Raw genomic sequence first — 26868 nt, forward strand, 5'->3', positions numbered from 1 at the left:
CACCTCCATTATTAAATATGTATTCTATTAATAAAGCTACATTTAGGTGCACAATAGTATAAGGTATTATCTCTACTAGCATGATCTCCTCGTCTCCCTGTCCCATAGCCTTCTAATCATGAAGCCGATAGACGAGTTTGATGCCTCATTCTTACCTGATGTGTGACCACAGAAACTCTCAGCCTTGGTTTCCTCATCCTTAAAACACAGGTAGCAATACCTAGTTTATTAGGTTGTTGGGAGAATTATATGAATTAGTGTATGCAAAAATATTTAAGCAGATAAATTAGATATATCTCACATTCTATTTTGTGTTGTTACTTAAGTTTAAAAATATGTACGTGCAATAGGATCTCGAGGGAGAAGACAATCAGAGTTGGCAGCACTTTCTTGGAACCCTCAGGGGTTAGGATAGAACAAGCAAAATGAAGATGAAACAGCATTCCCAAAATTTGCAAAGGTTTACAGAAAGAGCAGTGTGGGTGTGGCTCATTTGAATGACAATTAGAACACTTTAATTTACTCAAAGTCAGTGAAAGAATGTGTTAAGAATAAGACTGGAGAGAGCAATTCTTCTCATAGGTCTTCACCTGCCTCTAACAGAAAGTGGGGTCACTAACCCTTATCTGTGGGCTAACCTTCGTATTTTCTTGGAGAAAAAGAAAACCCTGCTGGGAAAGCTGAATATTCTCCCTACTCTCAAGAAACTGTGGAAACCTGGAGTTGAAACAGAGTTGGAACTTGATAGATTCTTCAGCAGGTCTTCGAAAGATCATCATCAACAAGAAACAGCCAATTTGCAAAGAAACGAATAGTAGGGATGCAAAATACTATTTCTAGAAAAGGGAATTATTGAGCAATTACTGTGAATGTATACTGTTCCAGAGATCTTAGAAAGTCCGAGCCCATCTCCCCTATACAAATGACTTGTAAGACATCTTTTTTCCTTAAGGTGTTTACAGTAGGTTATGGGACAGCACTTCCCCTCTACAAAATAAATGTGTACAAACCTAGGCATCCAATGTTGAAAATGTTAATTATGAAGGGATTAAGAGGGTTACAAAAAAGTGAAATAAATTTTTTAAATATTTATCATAGAAATTATATTATTTTGAAAGAAATGTTCTTTTTCATGACATAGTAACTCCATTGACTAAGGTTGGTTTCATTTAAGGTTGATGTTAGCCTGACATCCACCCTTTTTTCCCCAAAAAGAAACCTAAAGAGACCTTTGGATTCCTCCTTCCAAGGTACATAGTGTGGAAAAGCAGAAAATAAAAAGCCAAAAACTCTCCTAAAAAGCTGTACTTCTAAGCAAGACAACTGGCCCATTAACAAACGTCTCCATCAATATCTTACCATCTGCTGTTTGCACTGTACTTGTCAAGATTGAGCATCACTCACAGTTCGTATGACCATATAAAAGTTCAGAAAGCACAGAACACCAAGGCCAAAAACCAAGCTAATTCAAAGACGGTTTTAGAATCTGACAATGCATTCACCACACATGTATATAATTAGTTGAAAATAGGTTATGTACTCTGCATGCTTTATGTGCTGGGAGGAAATTCCTCATAATTGCTAATGTTAGACTGAGTAAAACTGGCAAATAACGCAGTGCAATCTCCACCTCTCCCTCTGACTCACCTGACTTTTTGCCCACTCATCTAATTCTGAAGGCTCACATTATCCAGACTAATCTGCCTAAATTCAAAATACACGGAAATTTTAATTATACATGTCATAAAGGGAAATCAATAGTATGGCAAGTCAAGATAGGGTATAGCATAAAAATATTATATTTGGGGGCCGCCCTGGTGGCCGAGCAGTTAAGTTTGTGTGCTCTGCTTCGGCAGCCCAGTGTTTTGCCAGTTTGAATCCTGGGTGCGGACGTGGCACCCCTCATCAAGCCATGCTGATGCAGTGCCCCACATGCCACAACTAGAAGCACTCACAACTAAAACTACACAACTATGTACTGGGGGGTTTTGGGAGAAAAAGGAAAAAGAAATTCTATTTGGCCTTTAAATATCTTAAATGTTTTCACACAACAGACATTCTTCCCTTAAATTTTGTTTCTTTGCACAGATTAAAATCAAACAGAAAACTGGAATTGTTTGCAGAGGTAAAGTTGGTAAATCCATATGGTGAGATTTATAGGGGTTAGAAAAAATTAACTTTCTTCCCACCTCTAATTAGTCCTTCATTGTTTTATATACACTTTTTTCCCTTACCTAAAATGTTCTTTTATTTTAAAATATCCCTGTGGAGGTGACGTGTTATATTATTATCAGCTTAGAATGAGTGAATTTATTAAGACTGAGAGAATAGATAAAACAATATATGAACACTAAGTCCCTCAGGAAAAAGGAAGAAAATTATTGAGCCCTGTCCACATCAATGCAAAAATTCTAATTATAAATGCTTGGCCTTGGGTTCAGGTGCCACTAAAAGTTATTAGGAAACGGTAAAGAGCAAGGAACAAATTTATTAGCCCTCATCTTGAAAGATAATGTTCCCCCTTTCCTAACAAAATTTTAGCAGTGATATCAGTTTGATTGCAGTATCAACAATTTCCATGAATTTTGTAAATATGAAGTTATAAATAATCAGTCTTTCGGCTCAATCCTGAAATACTCAAATATAATAAAATGGCAGACTACAAAAAGGGGGGCAATAATACGTGAATTACCTTAAGACAGCATCTGCATGTAAAATTTCTACCTAAATACAGATGTGTACTATCTATTTTAATGCAGTAATAGAAACGAATGTCTTGCAATAAGGAATTGCTGAATTCTTACACAAAGAATTAAGTTACATATGTTCTTAAATATAAAGAATGTATAATCCATGCTGAAGGTTACACAGATGTGTTCAAGCTACGCAATGGCTCAAATAATAGCACTGTATCTACATCAACAAAATACAGACAAATAAAAAGAGGAGTCAATAAGATATACATTTAAATTAGAAAATAGCATTAAAAATAAAATGTAATCCCTTGGGTATTTTATTTCGATGTAATAAGCAAACAAAAAAGATGTACATTCTCAAATTATTTTAATGTAATAAAAACCAAGACTTGAAAAAAAATTACCAACATGTAAAATCCATTCACTATAAGAATACCTGCTAATGACTGAGCTCTCTTGGGCATAGCTACAAAATATTGCACTGTATTTATTCTAAACCTTTCATTTGTGTCTTAATGATATAAAGAAGGATAAGAAAAATAACTGTAAGGAAATATTCTTGATATCCTAAAATGTAAAATCATCAAATAAAGTTGAAAAATAATTAGACATTTGAGTTACTGACTTATCTACATATATATATAATTTATACACAATTTCTTATTTATAGGCAGATGTCTTATAGAGCCCTAATGTAATACCAATGGGAAAATAGCAGAAACAACACTTTATTGAAATAAGAATTGAGGAGCAACAGAAACTTAGAGTGGGAAGTGAAGAAAAATTGCGAACGGTCAAAGGTACAAAATATTTATTGGACTTTTGGTATGTACCAAGTATACAATGCAAGGAATAGAGATAAAAACATTGTTTTCTTTTTTTTTTTTTTTTTTAGGAAGAATGGGCTTGAGCTAACAAGTTGCCAATCTTCTTCTTTTTTAGTGTTTCCCTCCTCAAAGCCCCAATACATAGTTTATATCCTAGTTGTAGGTCCTTGTAGTTCTGTGTGGGATGCTGCCACAGCATGGCTTGATGAGTGGTGTGTAGGTCTGCACCCAGGATGTGAACTGGTGAACCCTGGGCCACCAAAGCAGAGCAGGTGAACTGAACCACTACACCACCAGGCTGGCCCCAAAAAGATTCAATTCTTACTCTCAGGTAATTTTAAAAAAGACAAAAATTAATTAAATAAATTAAATAAAGTATATTAAGTACATTACTAGAGGCAAGTACTAAGTGGAATGGTACCTAGAAGAAGGAGGGTTTGATTAACTCTGGGGCAAAAGTGGAGGGTGAGAGAAGTCAAGGAGAGCTCTAGGAGGACACTTTTCTGGATATGTCTACCTGAATTTGAAATCAGAATCCAGTGATTTCATCATAATGCCGTCACTGCTCTTTAAAAATTTTAAATAGCTTATAAGAAAATGACAGAAAGAAAGAGAGGGAGAAGGAAAGAAGGAAAGAGAGAGGAGGGAGGAGAAAATTGGATGGAAAGAAGGAAGGGAGGGAGGGAGGAAGAAAGGAAGGAAAAAATAAAACTAAATTATCCATATTGAAATCTATCATGATAGATGGATAGGTAGGTAGGTAGATAGAGACTGTGTCAGGTTATCAATAATCAAGATCACGTGCCAGCTAGTTTGCTTCACAGACATTTTTTAAAGCAGTATATCTTGTACACAGAACACAGAAAAAGGGATAATTTCGAAAGGAGAAAAATGTATACAGTTTATTCTGGGGAGTTTTCAGGGGCTCGTTTGGTTTTTTTGGTTGGTTGGTTTATTTGTTTGTTTATGTTTGTTTTCCTAGAATCCTTTCTATTTAAAAAAGATTTCTCAAAAAAAAAAATAACAAACATTTCAGGCTACTATTAATGTTGAGTCTATTATAAAAGTTTTTAATCCCTTATAATATTGTACTAGACCTGTGACCTTCCAAATAAGTTTTAAATTTGGGGTAGAAAAATTACATTTAATTAGCTAAAGTTATTGCATATAAAAGCATGAAGAGGAGGAGAAATAATAAGAGAAGAGACAAATTGAGCCGTAACACCAATGGTTTGTTACTAGCCTCAAATTCAGGATGAACCCAACCATCAGCGGTAAAGAAGCAAAGCCTGATTTTCCATGAAAGGAGACAAAAAAAGAAAAAAAGGATTAAGTAGCACAGAAGCAGCAAAGAGGCTCACGGCGACTTCAGACCTGTGTCGGTGAGGTGTATCAAAGCCAGTGCCCTCCTCTCCGTGTTTGACTACATAGAACCAGCCTGCAGGTGCTAGCAAACTGGACCAGAAGGAGAATCTCTTTCACCCTCAGCCACAACAATGGAAACTAACAATAACGATAATAAGTGATAACAATTGGCATCTTTTATTTGCCAGAAACTATAGTAAATGGTCTACTTTCAGAGCACCTTATAGGTAGATAATATAGCCCTTCCCTTTGCAGATGTATTCAAAAAATATTTATTGAATGCTTTTTACATGTAGCTCAGCATTCTAGACATTAGCAACACAATATCAAACAAAAAAAACCACAACTCTGATAGAGTGTATGATCTGATGGAGTAAATTGAGCCACAGAGAATTTAAAAGATACTTACCTGGCATGGCACACCAAGTAAGTGACAAGGGCACTGTCAAGCAATCTGGTTCCAAGACCCATTCCCTTATACCATGTGCTTTGCTGCTATGGATGCAAAAGCATACTGGTCTTGCCAGGGCTCACACACGGCATTCTGCTTTTCAGATTCTAGACTTTTCCACTTAACATAAAATTAGTAGTAACTCAATGTAATACAATTACATTTAAAAAAAAAAACCTCTAAGCACAAAATATAAGTATGCAAGACAAAAATGTTTATTCTAAAAATTTTTGAAGAACCAAACTGAGTATTATGTTGCTCATTGATATGCACAGTCAGTTACAATTAATAGTTTGAATACAATTAATAATCCAAAGGAAGGTAGAATAGCATGCATGTCAACCTGTACTGAACATAACACTTCAGATTTTGGTCAATGTCTAGTAGTAAGTGCATATTTTCTCAGTCTATAGAAATATTTTGTAGCAGAAAGAAGATGGTAGTTAGAGTCAAGCAGACAATTCATTTAACTACTCTGAATCTCCAACAATATACGTAAAAAAATAAAATGGGCCTAGGATACATACCTGACATTTGTTTGATAGGCTTAAGTCAGATAATAAATATAAAAATGCAGTGCAAACTAAAGAATGAAGGGTTCTTTATCATTTCCTCTTTACAAAATCACAGAATTATTTGGACTTTCTAACATATTTTATTACTTTGGTAATTATTGGTTAAAATTTTCCGATGTACAATTCAAAATAAAAATACTGTGCCTTTAACTTCTTAACCCAACCTCAAATTTTAATAACCGTTTTTTCTGAGTTGATATTACCTTCTCAACTGTCATACTGGTCCCTTATTCTCCAAGCTTTTTCTTTTTAACTTTCAAACTCTGTGTAATTTTCAAGCAATGCAGGGTTCCAAGTATAATCATATATATAATAGAGTGCCATAATCTTGGTCTTTAAAAATGAAGATGAGGGGCTGGCCCCGTGGCCGAGTGGTTAAGTTTGTGCGCTCCACTGCAGGCGGCCCAGTGTTTCATTGGTTCAAATCCTGAGCGCGGACATGGCACTGCTCATCAAACCATGCTGAGGCAGTGTTCCACATGTCACAACCAGAAGGACCCACAACGAAGAATATACAACTATGTACCGGGGGGCTTTGGGGAGAAAAAGGAAAAAAATAAAATCTTAAAAAAAAATAAAAAATTTAAAAAATTAAAAAAAAAATGAAGATGAATATCTGGATAGTCTTAAATCAGATAACATTTCTTTAATATTAATATTAGCATTTCTCATGGTTGATTCACCACTTAGTGGCTACACAATATACTTCTGCCCTGTGGATTCCTTGCACTCACCACTTCTTTACTTCTAAAGAACTATTTCTCAACTTGTCATATCGCCCTTCATTTCTATTCATTATCTACCCTTTTATGTGAAGCTCACCATTATTCTGAAGCTTGATTTTCCCGGCTGCAATCCTGCTACTTTCCATATCCAAATAATGAAGAAAATCTAACTACGACAAAACCAAGATCTAAATTACTACTCAAAATATTAAAATGTGTGGTCCACAGATTATCAATATCTAACGGAAAAAAAATCAAATACTTCTAGGGAATAAAAGTTTGATACTCTCTGATGTTACAAAATAAGATTCCTTTTATTTTATATTGCTTAACTGAAAACAACGTCTAACAAAACTCAAAACCATAGATTAACATCCACTTATATATTTCTAATCAATTTCAACACAATCCACTGAAATTTTTTAAACAAAGAAGGGCCATAGTTAGTAGTTTGACTTCATTTTTTAAGATATTAGACTGCAACGTGGAGGACAAACTGCCGTAGTTAGGGGACAGAATGTTAACAGATTATTATTTTTAATAACAAAGTGCCATAATTCAGTTAAGAGGCAGAAGAGTCTTGATCTAAGTCAATATCGGTGGGGACAGAAAATGGGGCAAGGAAAAGATACAGTAGCCAATCGATTCTGGGTGGGAATGGGATGGAATAGCATTAAGAAAATGCAGTATTGAGGTGATTCTAAATTCGCTAACTTAGAACATTTAGAGGATGACATCATTAGCCAAAAGGAAAGGAAGGGAAGTTTGGGATAAAAAAGGGTGGGGATGAAAAGTGCTCTAATTTTGAACTTGTTAAGCATATCTTGGTGATGCTGAAGTCAAGAATCCAGATGATGACAAGACTCTGGAGGAAGGTCTTAAAGTTAACATATTTAAGCATCAGCATCAAATGTATCTTTGTATTAAAGCGTTTTTGGTAGCAAGAAACAGAAAACTCAAATTGCTTGCACAATTAATGGAATTATTTTTGGCTTACTTGTTAAAAATCTCCAAAGGTTATGTGGACTTCAAATGTGCTTTAATTCGGACTCTAGTTCTCTTTCTCTGCAACTGTTTTCACACTGCCTTCTTCCTTGTATCATTCACCATGGTTTCACTTAGAGTAGCAAAATCATGTAGCAATCCTCAAATTTATGTATATTCCACAAAATCCAGCAGAGAAATATTCTCTTCCCTACTTACTGAAAAATAGTCCTAGACATCATCAGAAACCAACTTGAGTGTCATTCTCACCACCATCCAGAAGGGTAGGATTGCATTGATCAGCCTGGAATCAGGACCCACCTAAACTACATGGATGCTACGCAGTGAGGGAAAACTGGAATGAATGCTGGGGCAGCAATCTCAGTGTCTTCTTCAGTTCTTTTCCAAGGCTGACAATGGTTCATTATTCCATTACTTTCAAGGAGAATGTTTTTTAAAAACCTTATCTTGAAAAAAAGCATTTTTTTTAAATGTATAGACTTTTTAAGATTGAGCTTCCAATATCACCCAAATCCAGCCACAGTCCTTTGCCAGATGTATTAAAGCTATATGAGGAAATATATTAATAATGTATTAATAATAATATATTAATAATGTCATAGTTTTCCTAAGTGTGAAGGGATAAAATCTAGTGCTGTTAACTGAGAACTCACTATCTTCTCCCTTTCTCTGTCCCCCACCCCCAATCCCTAAATTGAGTCAGTAGTCAAAGGAGGACATCAAAGTACACAGACCAAAGAGTCAAATTCTTGGATGGCAGTTCTAAATAAGTTCTTGAAACTCTGGCCAAAAGAGAGACATTGAAGTAGCTGATAGAGGCCAGTGACCTGAAGAAACCTTTGGTTGCAATGAGGAGGACACAGAGTGATATGTGCAGGAACACACATATCTAAGGATCTGCAGTAGGGATAAAGGTCAGAACAGATAAGCTTCATTTCAAAGGATGCTAGATGAACCTTTCCTTTCCAAATCTTAGAAACTACTTAGGCCGTCTGCAGATCTTAATTGCTACCCCTGGTTCAAATGGGTTAGTGAAGAATTCTTAAATTGAATGAGGTTAGTTGCAAGTAACTAGCTTAAGTTTTCAACTATTATTCTTTTTTTTTGAAGATTTTATTTTTTTCCTTTTTCTCCCCAAAGCCCCCCAGTACATAGTTGTATATTCTTCGTTGTGGGTCCTTCTAGTTGTGACATGTGGGACGCTGCCTCAGCGTGGTTTGATGAGCAGTGCCATGTGCGCGCCCAGGATTCGAACCAACGAAACACTGGGCCGCCTGCAGCGGAGCACGCGAACTTAACCACTCGGCCACGGGGCCAGCCCCTCAACTATTATTCTTAATGAGGGCTCAAAATTAAAATCAAGTTCAATTAAAGAAGAATAAATTTATTTATATTTCTTGCATATTTGCTTTTATATGTATTACAGACTATCTACTTAAAGCCAAACTCTTTAATTCCACATTTGGCACTAATACATCACTTTTAAAACTAACATCATTTCACATCCTCAATCAATACTACTAATTTTACACTGCAGAAAAGTAATCCATGAGACTGTGTCCTACATCTTACGTAGTTTCCCTCTATAGTCAACAGAAAAGATATTTGCTGGATCAGTGAAGTCCAGAGAGAGCAGTGATTTGCCAAATATGACCCATCAGAGCACTGAGAATTTAGGATTAGGTTACAGCATTTGTTGCTGTCACTCAAGTCCTAAATCTATATTTAGTTGGGGCAATGAGTGGAGATTTACATAGAAGAATCCAAAACATCCAGCATACTTTCCTTTCCTGACTTAGCTGATTTTGAGAATTACTTTCATTGAGCTAGAATGTTTCACAACTAGTTAAATAAAATTCTATTGGTACTAAAATAAGTTTTGTTGAGGTAAAATGGGAGGGTTAACAAGAAATGTTGATCTTCTCTTTACCACTTTGAAAATTATCTGGTTAGTCATTTCATGCCTGTTCTTGAGGATTCTGAACATAAAATATGGTCAATATTGAAAGACAACAAGTGCTTTCAAGTTAAAAATGAAGATGTGTGTCTAACTAAAATAATCATAGGGGTCACCCCAGTGGCAAAGCAGTTAAGTTCGCACATTTTGCTTTGGCAGCCCAGGATTGACTGGTTCAGATCCTGGGTGAGGACCTATGCACTGCTTGTCAAGCCATGCCGGGTAGGCGTCCCACATATGAAAAAATAGAGGAAGATGGGCATGGATGTTAGCTCAGGGCCAATCTTCCTCAGCATAAAGAGGAGGATTGGCAGCAGATGTTAGCTCAGGGCTAATCTTCACCCCCCCCCCAAAAAAAAGATAAAAAGAAGAAGAATCATAACAGGAAAATAATAGACCATTAATACATTATTAAGCATATTAAAATTAAGCAGAATGGTCTAAAAAGAGACATAAAATTAAGGTTTAAAATCAATCTCTAAATTAAGATATACAAGTAAGTTGAATTTCTATGAACAATCATATTTCTAAAAGTGGGAAAATTATTTTATTTCTAAGTAAGGGCATTACAACATCCCATGCAAAATAATTAGAAAAAACTGTAGGAGCTGGTCAGTAGGAAAATGAAGGAGAAAGTTCAGGAAATCATACTGTGGCCAAGTGGCCAGTAGCGATGTTGGCTGCAGAATTCAGAAGGGGATTCCAAGGAACACTGCTTAGAAGGTACTTACATATTATACATTGCAAATTATCAGGTCTGTACAATTAAAACACTTTTCAAGTGTTCAAGTGTGAGGGTTATAGTTTGAATGGTGTTTGTCAGAAGACATTCTCCAACCTAACACCAAAAAGCATCACATCCTCAACCTTTTCCACCTTTGGGTTATAGTTTGGATGCTTGTGTTATATATAAAAGGAAAAGGATGCTGATAATGGGGAAGGCTTTGCATATGTGGGGACAAGGGGTATACGGGAAATCTCTGTACTAGAGATTACCTTTCTCTCAATTTTTCTGTGAACCTAAAATTGCTCTAAAAAATGAAGTCTTTCTCATTTTGAAGAAGCTCTGGCTTAGAAATCATAGCTTTGGTGTTCACTGCACTGTTCTTTTTACTATTTTCTGTATATCCTTATCTATTTTAATCTTAGACGGTTTTTTTGTCTCACCACTGTCATTTTTTGACCTTGCACTGTCTTTCCAACTTTATCCAGGGAATTCGTACAAAAAAGGAAAAAAAGATATTCAATAATTGTAATGAATTAACAGTTTAAGTAATTTCAAACTAGTTACAACAATCAAACATTCTATTTACTACCCCTCTAAAAAGTATTATAATGGTCAAAGTCTTCTACACAAGCAAACTATGTGGTTGGCACAGAGAACTCCAGCACAGCTTAACAGCTGCCTGACAGTTGTCTTCAAATCCAGCTCAAGTGTTTTCCGAGGGATCTGCCTTACCACCCTAAGTAGTGTTACCACAGAGAGCACACACACCAGGTGTGTGAGCTCACTTTGTGAGAGCTGTGAAAATACATTTGAAATTCAAAGAGACAATGGGAAATGGATTTGAAATCCATATTTGAGTACCTTTACTTGGGTCAGAATTTTTCATATCACTAGATAAGTAAACACGCGTGCACAAAATGTCTCATAATATTTCTATCCCTCTCTAAAATGTACATTTCCTGTATCCCCCAAATACCAGAAGATTATTGCTGTTTAAATTGAATTTTTCTTGATTATCTGCACATAGGCCTGCTAAAATTTTTGAATCAAGATTCCTTTACAAAAATAAATGAACTGCATATGTCCAAATATAATTAATAACAGCACTGACATACCGTTGAAAAACAGCAAAAATTATTATGGATAATACAGTTTATACATCTAGGCCATGGGCAATGTTTGGTGCCGATAGGGTTTTGAGGACTCCTTGGATTCAACTTCATAGTCCTCTCCTCTGCTCAATCAGAACTCCAGAACACAGATTGGGTGAGAGCATAGCAGTAAGAAAGCCAAGGAAGAGAGTTGATGAGGTCAATTTTACTCTGGGCTCGGCCATAATATTGACACTTAATGGTATATAGCTTTTCTTCAGAGTATCAGCAATCAAGAAAGACAATTCAAAAAACACGTTAGTCAAATTTAGTGGATCATTAGATCTTTGCCACAAAAAGAAAATATTATCTGACAATACATAATTTGTTTTTCTGTTGCTTTATATTATCCTTCTTATCGTAACCTCTCAAAATGTGAATTCTATTTACAGCTATAAAGAAACAGGCCAACAGCAGTATCTTTCACAGTCCTACTCATCAGATGGTTCATAAAGTGAATGTTGTATACCATGAGATGAACTTATTTCTATACTTAAAATAAAAATTAAAATATTTGGAACACTAGAATGTCACAGCATGCTACATATGAACTCATAGGGACAGAACTATTTTTAAGAAGTTTCTGTGAAACAAAACTAAAGGTTCAATAACACAGACAAAAAGTAGATAGTGGAGAAACATTTTAAGTGCTCATTCTGTGTCCATATCGGCAGCTTTATGTGGGTAGATGGGAAATTAGAAAAATGTCACCCAGACCCATACTTCTGACACTATCTCTGATTGATCTTATTTTTCTCATATTTACCATGTAAATAAATTCTGCCCACTCTTCTTTTCTATTATTTCTTCTTTCCATCCTTCCCTTCCATTTCCTCATCTCCTTGAGTTGAGATCATCTGGACCACTACAAAAGCCTTGGTGATGCCTGTGTAGTATTCTTCCCCTGGAATCCATCATTGTCACAATTGGATACACAAAAACACCAATAAGGATTTAATTATCCAACAGTCTGGTTCAACAATAAGATATGCAAAGGACAGTTGCTGTGTCTTATTTCTCTGTCTCTCCAAAGTGTGTAGCACAGCATATTACACAAAGAGAGTTCTAGATTAAAAGCAGTCATTAATGCAACTCTACTCCCAGGGACTAGATACTGTGTAGAATACAATATGTATTCAATAAACAGTTTTCGAATGAATGAGTATTTTTTATTAAACTGATATAACCTATACATACCTTCCAAATTAGCCTTCTACAATACCTAAAATATATTTTCCCTTCAAAAATCTTTAATGACTCCCCACTTCCATCAGGATAAAATCCATTCTTTGGACTTGAACTTAAGGCATTCCACAACCCAGCCTCTTGCTCAAACCTTCCTTTTGTCTCTTTCCAATTATTCCTTTATACGAGGGAGCACAGCAGAGTGGAAAGAGTACTTATTTTGATATCAGAAGGGCTACTGTCTTTTAATCTTGACTTGATGACTTACCAATGTATGATATTATAAACTCTTTGAATGTCACTTTTTACTAAATAAAAGTAATTAACACCTGACAGAAGTTGTAAACATAAGACAATAACGAAAACGCACTTAGCAGATACAACACACAGAAGATGAATTGTATGACCTCTGTCACTAATGCAATAACTTTCCTTTCCAGTCAGATTGTACACTCTTTACCTTTGTTTAACATGTTCTTCCTGCTAATCTGAAGCAGGAAAATTCAACCTACTATACTTGCACCTAAATTCTGTTCATTCTGTAAGGCCAGCTCAAAAGCTCTCCTGTTTTAGATAAACATCATATTCAAGTACCAAGCAGTTGCAAACACAGGGGTAATCAGCTAATGAAGGGTGGTCTTGAGACAGTGTGATTTAATGAGGAAAATTTATCTACAGGGGGAAGACCAGATAGGTCTGAATAAGTGATCTGATCTCAGCACTTTTAAGCTACCAACAAAGCTTCAAAGAGACTGAAGCTTTAAAAGAAAAGCTGTGACGGGGAGGATTGCAAACCAACAATCTGGTAAACTTTACAAATGTCATACTTTTTATGAACTCTCCATGACCACATGACCCCAGAGTTGTTACTCTTTTTGCATTCACTATCATACTATTGTACACTGTTGCAAAGAACACATAGCTTTGGAATGTTAATTACTTTTTAAGTTATAGCTATTAGTTCCCTAGATCATAAATTCCTTGAAAACAAATAAAATACCAGATCCTTGAGTCTCTCCATCAGTGTCTTTTACATAGTATGTATTCAAAAAATATTTGACTATTATGTATAGATTATCAGGTATGGAAAGCCTTGTGACTTTTTTCTAATTAATGCTAGTATATTTTAAAATGTCATTTTCTGTAAGTAATGAAGCCCAATATAACTGGATGTATGTAATTCTGAATGCATCTTATACAGCTCTCTAGTTTTTAAAAGATGTTATTCCTTCTAATAGCTCTTAGTACAAGAAACTGACATATGAAGAAGTGAAGTGTGGTACCAAAGATAATGTAGACATTGGCAAAAGCAGAACTAATTGCTGTTGAGTTCTCTAAGTCAGTGGTTCTCAACCCTGGCTACACAATAAAATCATCCAGGGAGATTTTTTTCTTCTCCCCAAAGCCCCCCAGTACATAGTTGTACGTGTTTCTAGTTTTGCTATTTGGGAAGCTGCCTCAGCATGGCTTGATGGCAGTGCTAGATCTGTGCCCAGGATCCAAACCAGTGAAACCCTGGGGCCACCAGAGCACAGTGTGCAAACATAAGCCCTCAGCCATGAGGCCAGCCCCTAATCCATTCTTTATTAAATATTTTTTTAATCACTCTTGCACCACTATCTATCCAACATCCTTTCATTCTGACTGCCTTAGCCTTAAGAAATACTAACACATGTTAACAGGCAGTAGAAAAATTACCTCTCTAAGGATCTCCACGGGTTGAAGAAGCAAGCTACATCAGGGGCGGCTGATGCCAGATGACTGGCTTGTGACACTGAGCAAGTCCCTCACACCTGTCAAGGGAGGCAAAGACTGCAAGAAAAAGGGTGAGTCTGACTGAGAAGGCACAGAAAAGCAAACAATGCTCCAAACTGCTGTTAGGAGAGCTCTAAAAATAAACCTACAAAAGCATTGGGAAGGCAGAATGAATTCTTAACACTTGCTGTCTTCTATTTTAGTCTGTTACAAAGCAGGTGACCTCAGCACCAAGCAATGAGTCTTAACTTTCTATATCCCTCACTTTCAAAAATGATCTCCAGTTATCTCGACCATGACCAAATTCATACAAGCTGTTTCAAATTCATAATAATAAAGAGAATCTTTTTTAATCTTTCAAGACCGCTCTCTCATAGGATTATTTTCTAAACTAAGCTTCTTTGATATTCATTTGCCTACTTTACTTTGAAGATTTCTTTCATATGTATTATTCTGGAAAAAATGTTTATTCCATAAGTACTTTATGTATTTTGGGGGTGGACTTATATCTAAGAAGCAAGTGTTAAAAGAATCACTAATTTACCTAAAGAAACAGTAGATTAAATATCCTCCATTTAGGATGTCAGCATCATGGCATAGGGAGCTGTTCTCTTAGTCTCTCTCCCCTAAGGTATAACCAAACAGACAATCATTAACCAACAGAAGATTCCCTACAAAGCACAATAGAACATCTGAGAGAAGCACACAGCCACACTTCTGAAGGTGGGGGTAATGGATCCCAGGGAAGTAGTAGAACCAGGTGAGCAGATTCCCTCTACCTCCCCAGTGGCAGTGATCTGGGTTGTGGGTCCCCACAAAGCAGCTGGCATGTGACTATAAGAGGAGGTGGAAGAACAAGCAGGACTGCTCATGAACACTTTCCCTTTCATGAAGTGCAGCCCAGCTCATGAGAACACTCCATACCAACCAGAAAGCCTCAGCCACCATGTGGGCATTGGCACCAAGTGCAGCAAACCGCCTGTGAGTGCAGAGTGGACCCACGCGCATGCAAAACAAAGTGCCTCTGCCCACCCACCTAGAGTACCACCTGGCCTGCTCCCCAGCCAAGGCAGAGATTCCACAACAGACCACCTGCACATGCATGTGTGACCCATCAAGCGGCTGCAGCCAGGGGGAAAAGCAGACAAGCCCTATCAGTACATCTTCCAGCAGACTCAACAGGTTCAGAAAACACAGTTCCTACTCTACCCCCAGTGATGGCAGGCAGAATCTGCAACCTGATACTACCACTACGCACAGCAAGGATCACTTCATCAAACACCATGAAGAACTACAGTAACACTCCAGAGCGGAAGGAAAATGACAAGTCTCCATAAACCAAACCTGAAGTCACAGAAACTTACAGTTTAAATGACAGAGAATTCAAAATAGTTGTCACAAAAAACCTCAACAAGTTACAAGAAAACTCAGAAAAACAGTTCAAGGAACTCAGGAATAAAATTAAGAGCAGAAGAAATTCTTCACAAAAAAGATGGAAACTCTAAAAGAAACCAAACAGAAATTCTAGAGACGAAGAACACAATGAATGAGATAAGAAAAACAATGTAGCCTCCTTGAAAAACAGAGCTGACACTATGGAGGACAGAATTAATAATTTAGAGGAGAGAAACATAGAAATGCTTCAAGTGGAGGAGGAGAGATAACAAAGACTTTAAAAAAATGAAGAAATTCTCAGGAAATATGTGATTCAATTAGGAAATGCAACATAAGGATTATAGGTAGTCCAGAGGGAGAAGAAAGGAAGAAATGAGTAGAGAATTCGTTCAAAGAAATAATAGCTGAGAACTTTCAAATCTGGGGAAGAAACAGGATTTACAAGTATATGAAGCCAATATAACTCTTACTAAAATCAACGCAAAAATACCTTCTCCAAGGCACATATTAGTCAAACTGGCAAAAGTCAATGACAAAACAAAATATTAATGGCAGCAAAGCAGAAGAGAATAACGTACAAAGGAACTCCTATCAGATTTTCAGTGGATTTTTCAGCAGAAACCCTACAGGCTAGGAGAGATTAGAATGAAATATTAAAAATACTGAAAGACAAAAACTTTCAGCAAAGAATACTCTATCCAGCAAAACTGTCCTTCAGATATGATGGAGAAATAAAAACTTTCCCAGATAAAGAAAAGCTGAGGGAGTTCATCGCCACTGGACCTCCCTTACAAGAAATGATCGGGGCTGGCCTGGTGGCACAGTGGTTAAGTTTGCATGCTCCACTTCAGCAGCCTGGGGTTCACTGGTTCAGATCCCAGGTGTGGATCTACCCACTGCTTATCAAGCCATGCTGTGGCAGGCATCCCACATATAAAGTAGAGGAAGATGGGCACAGATGTTAGCTCAGGGCCAATCTTCCTCAGCAAAAAGAGGAGGATTGGCAGCAGGGGTTAGCTCAGGGTTAACCTGCCTCATAAAAAGAGAAAAAAAAAAATCAAGGATGCCCTCATACCTGAAACAAAAGGCAAGGGTTTACAAAGCCTTAAGCAAGGAGATAAATGGACACAAAAAATCAGAAAATTGCAGCTCTCTATCAGAACAGCTTAGTAAACACTTAACTATAACATAAAAGATAAAAGGAAGGAAAGAATTAAAAGCAATATGAACACATCATTTTAACCATAAACTCACCACACAAAACAGAATAATTAGTGACAGTGACTTAGGGAAGAGGAAAGGGAAGGAACCTGGTTAGGCTAATGGAAATAAGAGGCTATCAGAAAATGGACTATCTCATCTATGAGATCTTTTATACAAACCTCATGGTAACCACCACACAAAAAATCAGAGCAAGATACAAATCATAAATACAGAGAAAACCGAAAAAACCATCACAGAAAATGACCAAATTGAATTGGCAGTCAGAAATACAAGGGGAAAAAAACATGGAAATATAGAACAACTGTAAAACCAGAAATAAAGTGGCAGTATTAAGCCCTCATATATCAGTAATCACTCTAAATGTAAATTGAATGACTTCCCCAATCAAAGACACAAAGTAGTTGGATGGATTAAAAATCAAGACACAATGATATGCTGCCTCAAGGAAACAAATCTCAGCTTCAGAGACAAACACATGCTCAGAGTGAAGGGATGGAAGACAATACTCCAAGCTATTGGCAAACAAAAGAAAGCAGGTGTTGCCATACTTATTCACACAAAGTAGACTTCGAGATAAAAAAGGCAATGACCGACAAAGAGGGGCAATATATAATGACAAAAAGGATACTCCACCAAGAGGAAATAAAACGCGTAAATATATGCACATAACACAGGAGTACAAAAGTACATAAAGCAACTATTAATAAATCTAAAAGAAGAAATCAACAGCAACACAATAATAGTAGGGAATCTCAACACCCCATTTACATCGAGGGATAGATCATCTAGATAAAAAGTCAACAAGGAAATAGTAGAATTAAATGAAAAACTAGACCAGATGGACTTAATAGATATATATAGAACACTCCATTCAAAAACAGCAGAATACACATTTTTGTCAAGTGCACATAGAACACTCTCAAAAATAGACCATATGTTGGGAAACAAGGCAAGCCTCAATAAATTTAAGATTGAAATCATATCAAGGAACTTTTCCAACCATAATGCTATGAAACTAGAAATCAACTACAAGAAAAAAGCTGAGAAAGTCACAAATATGTGGAAATTAAACAACATCCTACTGAACAACCAAAGGATCACTGAAGAAATTAAAGGAGAAATCAAAAAATATCTGGAGACGAACAAAAATAAAAATACATTATACCAACTCATACAAGATGCTGCAAACGTGGTTCTAAGAGGGAAATTCATACCACTACAGGCTCACCTCAAGAAACAAGAAAAATAACCTTAAAATATACCTAACAGAATTAGAAAAAGAACAAACAAAGCCCAAAGTCAGCAGGAGGGAAATAATAAACATTAGAGCAGAAATAAATGAAATAGAAACCAAAAGAAGAGTAGAAAAGATCAATGAAACTAAGAGCTGGGTCTTTGAGAAGATAAACATAATTGATAAACCCTTAGCCAGTCTCACCAAGAAAAAAAGAGAGAAGGCTCAAATAAATAAAATTATAAATGAAAGATGAGAAATTACAACGGATATCACAGAAATAGAAAAGATTATAAGAGAACACTATGAAAAACTATGCCATCAAGTGGATAACCTAGAAAAAATGGATAAATTCTTAGACTCATACAACTTCCCAAAACTGAACCAAGGAGGCACCTGCAGAAAACAATTTGGCATCTAAGGCTATGGTGGGTAGGGGGCGCCCCAGCATGGGGTAGCCCCTCTTCCACTCAAACCAGAACTTGACCTTGGGGAGGGTGTGGGGAGGAGGCACAGTGGGGCCTGAATCAAGAAGAAACAGAGAATCTGAATAGATCAATCACAAGTAAAGAGATTGCAACAGTAATCAAAAACCTCCCAAAAAACAAAAGTACAGGACCAGATGGCTTCTCTGGAGAATCTACAAAACATTCACAAAAGATTTAATACCCATCCTTCTCAAACTATTCCAAAAATTGAAGAAAATGGAATGCTCCCTAACTCATTCTATGAAGCCAATATTACCCTGATATCAAAATCAGACAAGGACAACACAAAGAAGGAAAATTACAGGCCAATATCGCTGATGAACATAGACGCAAAAATCCTCAACAAAACACTGGCAAACCAAATACAGCAATACATTAAAGGATCATACAGCATGATCAAGTGGGATTTATACCAGGGATGCAGGGATGGTTCAACATCAGCAAATCAATGTGATACACTATATTAACAAAATGAGGAATAAAAATCACATGACCATCTCAATAGATGCAGAGAAAGCATTTGACAAGATCCAACATCCATTTATGATAAACACCGTCAATAAAATGGGTATAGAAGGAAAGTACCTCAACATAATAAAGGTCATAATATGACAAACCCACAGCCAACATCACACTCAATGATGAAAAAATGAAAGCCATTCCTCTGAGCACAGGAACAACACAAGGGTGCCCACACTGACCACTCCTATTCAACATAGTACTGGAGGTTTTGGCCAGAGCAATTAGGCAAGAAAAAGAAGTAAAAGGAATCCAAATTGGAAAGGAAGAAGTAAAACCCTTGCTGTTTGCAGATGATATGATCCTATATACAGAAAATCCTAAAGAATCCACCAGAAAACTATTAGCAATAATCAACAACTACAGCAAAGTTCCAGTGTACAAAATCAACTTAAAAAATCAGTGGCATTTCTATACACTAATAACAAACTGGCAGAAAGAGAAGTCAAGAATACAATCCCAGTTACAATCACAAGAAGAAGAATAAAATATCTAGGAATAAATATAACCAAAGAGGTGAAAGACTTGTACACTGAAAACTATTAAGACATTATTGAAAGACATGAAAAATGACATAAGGAATTGGAAAGATAGTCCATGCTCATGCATTGGAAGAATAAACACAGTTAAAATGTCCATACTATCTAAAGCAATCTAAAGATTCAATGCAATCCCAATCAGATTCCCAATGACAGTCTTCACGGAAATAAAACAAAGAATCCTAAAATTTGTATGGAACAACAAAAGACCCTCAATAGCTAACACAATCCTGAGAAAAAAGAATAAAGCTGGAGGTATCACAATCCCTGACTTCAAAATATACTCCAAAGCTATAATAAACAAAACGGCATAGTACTGGTACAAAAACAGACACACAGATCAATGGAACTGAATTGAAAGCCTAGAAATAAAACCACACATCTGTGGACAGCTAATCTTTGACAAAGGTGCCAAGAACATACAGTGGAGAAATGAAAGTCTCTTCAATAAATGGTGTTGGGAAAACTGGACTGTCATGTGCAAAAGAATGAAACTAGACCATTATCTTACACCATGAACAAAAACTAACTTATAATGGATTACAGACTTGAGTGTAAGTCCTGAAACCCTAAAACTCAAAGAAGAAAATATAGGCGGGGCCCGGTCCTGTGGCTGAGTGGTTAAGTTTGCAAGCTCCACTTCGTTGGCCCAGGATTTCACCAGTTGGGATCTTAGGTGCGGACCTAGTACCACTCATCAGGCCAGCTGAGGCAGCGTCCCACATAGCACAACTAGAAGGACCTGCAACTAGAATACACAACTATGTACTGGGGGCTTTGGGGAGAAGAAAAAGAAAAAAAGAAATACTGGCAAGAGATGTTAGCTGAGGTGCCAATCTTTAAAAAGGAAAAAAATATATATATATAGGAAGTACACTCTTTTACATCGGTCTTAGCAGCATCTTTTCAAATGCTATGTCCACTCAGGCATGAGAAACAAAAGAAAAAATAAACAAATGGGACTACAACAGACTAAAGAGCTTCTACAAGGCAAAGGAAACCATGAACAAAATAAAAAGACAACCCACCAACTGGGAGAAAATATTTGCAAATCATATATCTGACAAGGGTTTTAAGTTCCAAAATATATAAAGAAGTCATACAACTCAACAACAAAAAAACAAATAACACAATCAGAAAATGCACAGAGGATATGAACAGAAATTTTTCCAAAGAAGATATACAGCCAGCCAACAGGCACAGGAAAAAATGTTCAACATCACTAATCATTAGGGAAATGCAAATTAAAACTACAATGAGATATCACCTTATACCTGTCAGAATGGCTATAATTACCAAGACAAAAAATAACAAATGTTGGAGAGCATGTGGAGAAAAGGGAACCCTCACACACTGCTGTGGGAATGAAAATTGGTGCAGTCACTATGGAAAACAGTATGGACATTTCTCAAAAAATTAAAAATAGAAATACCCTATGACCCAGCTATCCCACTACTGAGTATTTATCCAAAGAACTTGAAATCAACAATAGAAAAAGACTTATGCACCCCTATGTCATTCTGGCATTATTCACAATAGCCAAGATGTGGAAGCAACCCCAGTATCCATCAACTGATGAATAGTTAAAGATGTGATGGAGTGCATATACAATGGAATACTACTCAGCCATAAAAAAAAAAGACAAAATCGTCTCATTTCCAACAATGCGGATGGACCTTGAGGGTATTATATTAAGCAAAATAAGCCAGGCAGAGAAAGACAAACACTATATGATTTCATTCATATGTGGAAGATAAACAAACATACAGATAAAGAGAACAAATTAGTGGGTACCAGAGGGGAAGGGGGCTGAGGGGTGCGGAAAAGGGGCAATGTACACGGTGACAGATAAAAATTAGACTGTTGGTGGTGAGTATGATGCAGTCTATACAGAAACTGATAAATAATAATGTACATCTGAAATTACACAATTATAAACATATGACCTCAACAAAATAATGGAAAAAATAAATGTCCTCCATTTAAAAAATCACCGGTCTAGAGAAAAAAACTACAGATTTCCTAATAACACATTTAATGACCCAAATAAGGTCATCCTTATTTTAAACGCTATTTTAAATGCTTGGTGCCCAAGCAGTTCTGCATGAGAAGGCAACGTCACGTAGCTGAGAGCAAGTTGGAATTAGATCGTAGTTTGTATCCCTTTTCCATTATTACTACCTATATAGGCCAGAACAGGCCACTCAACTGCTCAAGAAGTCTCTTCCTCATTTATAAAAGAGGAAAATAAGTAATGTCTATCCATTTTATAGAGTTATGGTCAGAATTAAATAATATAAGTAAGACATTGGCATACTGGCTGACATCTAGCACTCAACAGATGCTACCAATTATGGTTATTGTTAACCAAAAATTGTTAACAAATAAGCAGCTAATGATCAGAACATCAAGAAGCAATCTTATTTAAAATGATGTTGACATTTTAAAACAAATACATAATATTTACAGCCTAGATTCCAAAATCTCAAAGACTTTTTTCTGTACAGGTATGTGAGTATCTTGCCTCTTCCCATTTTTCTGGCATATAGAGAAGTTAATAAGAATAGAAAATACCTTGGGGAATGTTTTTTTCCTGAGTAGTAAATCTCACTGAGGGAACTTCTGCATTTTGGTACATTTCTTACAACAGGTGTGCAAAGAGATGTCTAAATTTGATGAAAAGTTGAAATTATTTCATTGAAATTGAGAGTGCCTCAAGATGTTAAACTACTTACCTCAAGCCAAAACTAACACTAAATCACACATACACACAAACACACCATCATCTGTATTTGTAGATCCTACACAAATCTTGATTCACGGTTAGTCATTATCACTTTACCTAAATCTCAAACAGTGTAATTTAGTTGAACCCACCTAAGTGTTGCTGATCACATGAGAAGTAATTTTAAAAAGTAAACTTTGATTAAAAAAACTAGTCTCATCTCACAAGCATCACCTCTGTGCTCCTGACCAGACTTCCCAGAGCCCCTTCAGGGCTTCAGTTACACATCTGTATTTGCTTTTAAAGCTATCTGTACCTGTAACCGTTTAAACAACTTCTCTGATTTGGTTCTAAAATGAAGATAGAAATCAATCGTTAATCTCCTGGTAAGTACCAATTTTATTTTTGAAATATATACTAAATTGCTTCTCACCTTACTTTTAGACCAGAAATCATCAATTCCTGGTATAAACGTGGAAAATTATGCAGAAATCTATTTTTAAAAGACTACTTGAAATTCAAAGTTAGGTTTATCTATCTATCTATTTATTTATAACCCCATTTGCAACAAGCACCTATAAAACATCCTTGATTTAAAAATCAAGAAGCAAAAATTACTGCCCAAATTCTGAGGTCACTGACATTACTTCTGGAGAGAAGTCTAACAATTTCTGAATGCATGCCACCTCCCAGACTCTTTCAGAGAAAAACATCTATGGTTCCTATGAACTGGGGACCATGTTTGTTTTTCATTTTTAATTTTTATTTAATTTATTTAAATTTAAAAAAAGTTCACCCATTTCTCCCACCCCCATTCTCCCTACCTCTTGCAACAACCTGTATTTATGATCTTCGTTTTTTTTTTTTTAGATTCCACATATGAGAGAGATCCTACAGTATTTGTCTTTCTCTGCCTGACTCATTTCCCTTAGCGTAATGCCCTTGAGGTCCACGTATATAGCTGCAAATGGCAAGATCTCATTCGTTTTCTATGGCTGAATAATATTCCATTGTGTGTATATATATATATATATATATATATATATATATATACCATATCTTCCTTATCCATTCATCCATCAATGTACACTTAGATTATGTCCATATCTTGACTATTGTAAATGATGTTGCAATAAACGTAGGGTGCATATATCTTTTCAAATTAGTATTTTCATTTTCTTTGAACAAATACCTAGAAGTGGACTTGCTGGATCGTATGGTAGTTCTATTTTTAATTTTTTGAGGAACTCCCATACTGTTTTCCATTGTGACTGCACCAATTTACATTCCCACCAGCAGCGCAGAAGGTTTCCCTTTCCTCCATATCCTCGCCAACACTTGCTATTTCTTGTCTTTTTGATAATAGCCATTCTATCAGGTGTGAAGTGATATCTCATTGTGCTTCTGATTTGCATTTCTTTGATGATTAATGATATTGAGCATCTTTTAATGTACAACCAGGCACCACTTAACAATGAGGATGTTCTGAGAAATACATTGTTAGATAATTTCATCATTGTGTGAACATCATAGAATGCACTTATGCAAACCAAGGTAGTATAGCCTACTACATACCTAGCCTATATTACACTAATCTTATGGGACCATGATCATATATGCCATCTGCTGTTGACCGAAATGCAGCACATGATTGTACCTGTTGGCCATCCATATGTCTTCTTTGGAAAAATGTCTCTTCAGATCTTCTGCTCATTTTTTAACCAGATTGCTGGTTTTTTGAGTTGTATGAGTTCTTTGTATATTTTGGATATTAGCTCCTTGTCAGATATATGATTTGCAATTATTTTCTCCCATTCAGTAGGCTGCCTTTTCATTTTGTTGATGGTTACCTTTGCTGTGCAGAAGATTTTAGTTTGATGTAATCCCACTTGTTTATTTTTGCTTTCATTGCTTTTGCTTTCAGTGTCACATTCAAAAAATCACTGCCAAGACCTATGTAAAGGAGCTTACTATCTATGTTTTTTTCTAGTTTTAGTTTCAAGCTTTACATTCAAGTTTTTAATCCATTTTGAGTTAATTTTATGTATGGTGTAAGATAGTGACCCAGTTTCATTCTTTTGCATGTGGCTGTCCAATTTTCCCAAAGCCATTTATTTATTGAAGAGACTGTCCTTTCCCTGCTATATATTCCTGGCTCTTTTGTTGTAAATTAATTGACCATATATGCATGAGTTTATTTCTGGGATCTCTATTCTGTTCCATTGATCTACGTGTCTGTTTTTATGCCAATACCATACTGTTTTACTTACTATAGCTTTGTAATATGGTTTGAAATCAAGGAGCATGATGCCTCCAACTTTGTTCTTTCTCAAAATTCCTTTGGGTATTTGGGGTCTTTTGTGGTTCCATATAAATTTTAGGATTGTTTGTTCAATTTCTGTGAAAAATATCATGGGAATTTTGATAGGGATTGAATTGAATCTGTAGACTGTTTTGGGTAGTATGGACATTTTAACAATATTATTCTCCCAATCCATGAGCACAGAATATCTCTCCATTTCTTTGTGTCTTTGATTTCTTTCATCAATTCCTCATACTTACAGGTCTTTCATCTCCTTGGTTACATTTATTCCTAGGCATTTTATTCTTTTTGAAGCAATTATAAATGGAATTGGTTTATTTCTCTTTCTGATAGTTCATTATTAGTGTACAGATGCAACAGATTTTTGTGTATTGATTTTGTATCCTGCAACTCTACAGAATAGTTTACTAGTTCTAACAATTTTTTGATGGAGTCTTCAGGTTTTCTATACATAACATCATGTCATCTGCCAATAGTGACAATTTTACTTCTTCCTTTCCAATATGGATGCCTTTTATTTCTTTTTCTTGCCTAAATGCTCTGGCTAGGACTCCCAATACTACGTTGAATAAAACAGGCAAGAGTAGACATCCTTGTCTTGTTTCTGATCTTAGAGGAAAAGTTCTCAGCTTTTTACCGCTGGGTATGATGTTAGCTGTGGGCTTGTCACATATGGCCTTTATTATTTTGAGGCATGTTCCCTCCATACCTGCTCTATTGAAAGTTTTTTTTGTTTTTTCTGTTTTTGCTGAGGAAGATTGGCCCTGAACTAACATCTGTTGCCAATCTTCCTCTTGTTGCTTGAGGAAGATTGTTCCTGAGCTAACATCTGTGCCAGTCTTCCTCTATTTTGTATGTGGGATGCCACCACAGCATGGCTTGATGAGTGGTGTGTAGTTCTGTGCCAGGGATCCAAACCCACAAATTCCGGGGCACCAAAACAGAGCACGTGAACTTAACCACTATACCTCCGGGCTGAGCCAGTGCTCTATTGAAAGTTTTTAACATAAATGGATGTTGAATTTTGTCTAATGCTTTTTCTGCATCTATTGAGATGATAATATGATTTTTATGCTTCAGTTTGTTAATTCTATTAGTTCCTTTTGTTTGTCTATTTAGCATAAACATTACACTTCTCCCTTGAGGTTATCAAACATTTGGTTAAATTTAGAAGGAACTGAAACATTTCCCAAGTTGTTTCAGAGATGTAAAATGATGAAAGAAAAAGCTCTAAAATGCTTATAAATCACTCAAATAAATATTAACAGTTAGCTAGAAGTGAGGTATTTATTTGATAAATTATTTTAACTATAATCATTTTATCTTAAAAATTAAAGTATTATTGAGGGGCTGGCTCCATGACCGAGTGGTTAAGTTCGCATGCTCTGCTTCGGCAGCCCAGGGTTTCACCAGTTCAGATCCTAGGCGTGGACCCGGCACCATTCATCAAACCATGCTGAGGCGGCATCCCACATGCCACAACTAGAAGGACCCACAACTATGCACCAGGGGACTTTGGGGACAAAAAGGAAAAATAAAATCTTTAAAAAAAAATTAAAGTACCATTATTTGAATTAGATCACATATCTATTTGTATCTGCTATACAAATTAAACAGATTTTCATAGACTACATCAGTATTTCTTGGATAACTCTTCTGAGCAGTTCTTAATTGGACATTTCTTAATCACTTTTCACCTTTTATATTTTGACTGAGGAACCACTTTTATATCTGTGTAAAAGCAACTTTATTGACATTAATTTTCCCTCTATAATATCTAACATTTGTCCACACAAAAGTGGGTCATCAGCAAGTTTATTTCTACTCATGCCCTGATCTCACAGCCAAAGTAGTGATGTGTCTGCATTTTCAGACCTGGGCTGAGAACTGCCTCTTTAGGGGTCTTCCATCTCTGTCTGGCTACACGTGTCTCATCCTTATAAACCTGAGGACCCTGAGGACAATGGCTGACACTGGGCTTGGTTCTAAAGCCACATTATTC

The 26868-nt window shown here is 36.2% G+C and overlaps 1 protein-coding gene across 5 annotated transcripts in view; it reads right to left on the reverse strand.

Annotated features, from left to right (window-relative positions):
- The window catches only part of CACNA2D1 (calcium voltage-gated channel auxiliary subunit alpha2delta 1), a 516254-nt gene that overhangs the window by 461664 nt on the left and 27722 nt on the right, over window positions 1-26868 (reverse strand). The window contains exon 1 of one of the 5 annotated variants that reach the window (XM_046669486.1): window positions 14363-14484. The exons of the other annotated variants lie outside the window; for them this stretch is intronic. The gene's annotated coding sequence lies outside the window, so the exon portion shown is untranslated. Of the gene's footprint in view, window positions 1-14362; window positions 14485-26868 lie in introns of those variants that run through there. 5 annotated transcript variants of the gene reach the window in all.

The sequence above is a fragment of the Equus quagga genome, chromosome 8 (assembly GCF_021613505.1).
Source record: "Equus quagga isolate Etosha38 chromosome 8, UCLA_HA_Equagga_1.0, whole genome shotgun sequence".
Taxonomy (NCBI): Eukaryota; Metazoa; Chordata; class Mammalia; order Perissodactyla; family Equidae; genus Equus; species Equus quagga.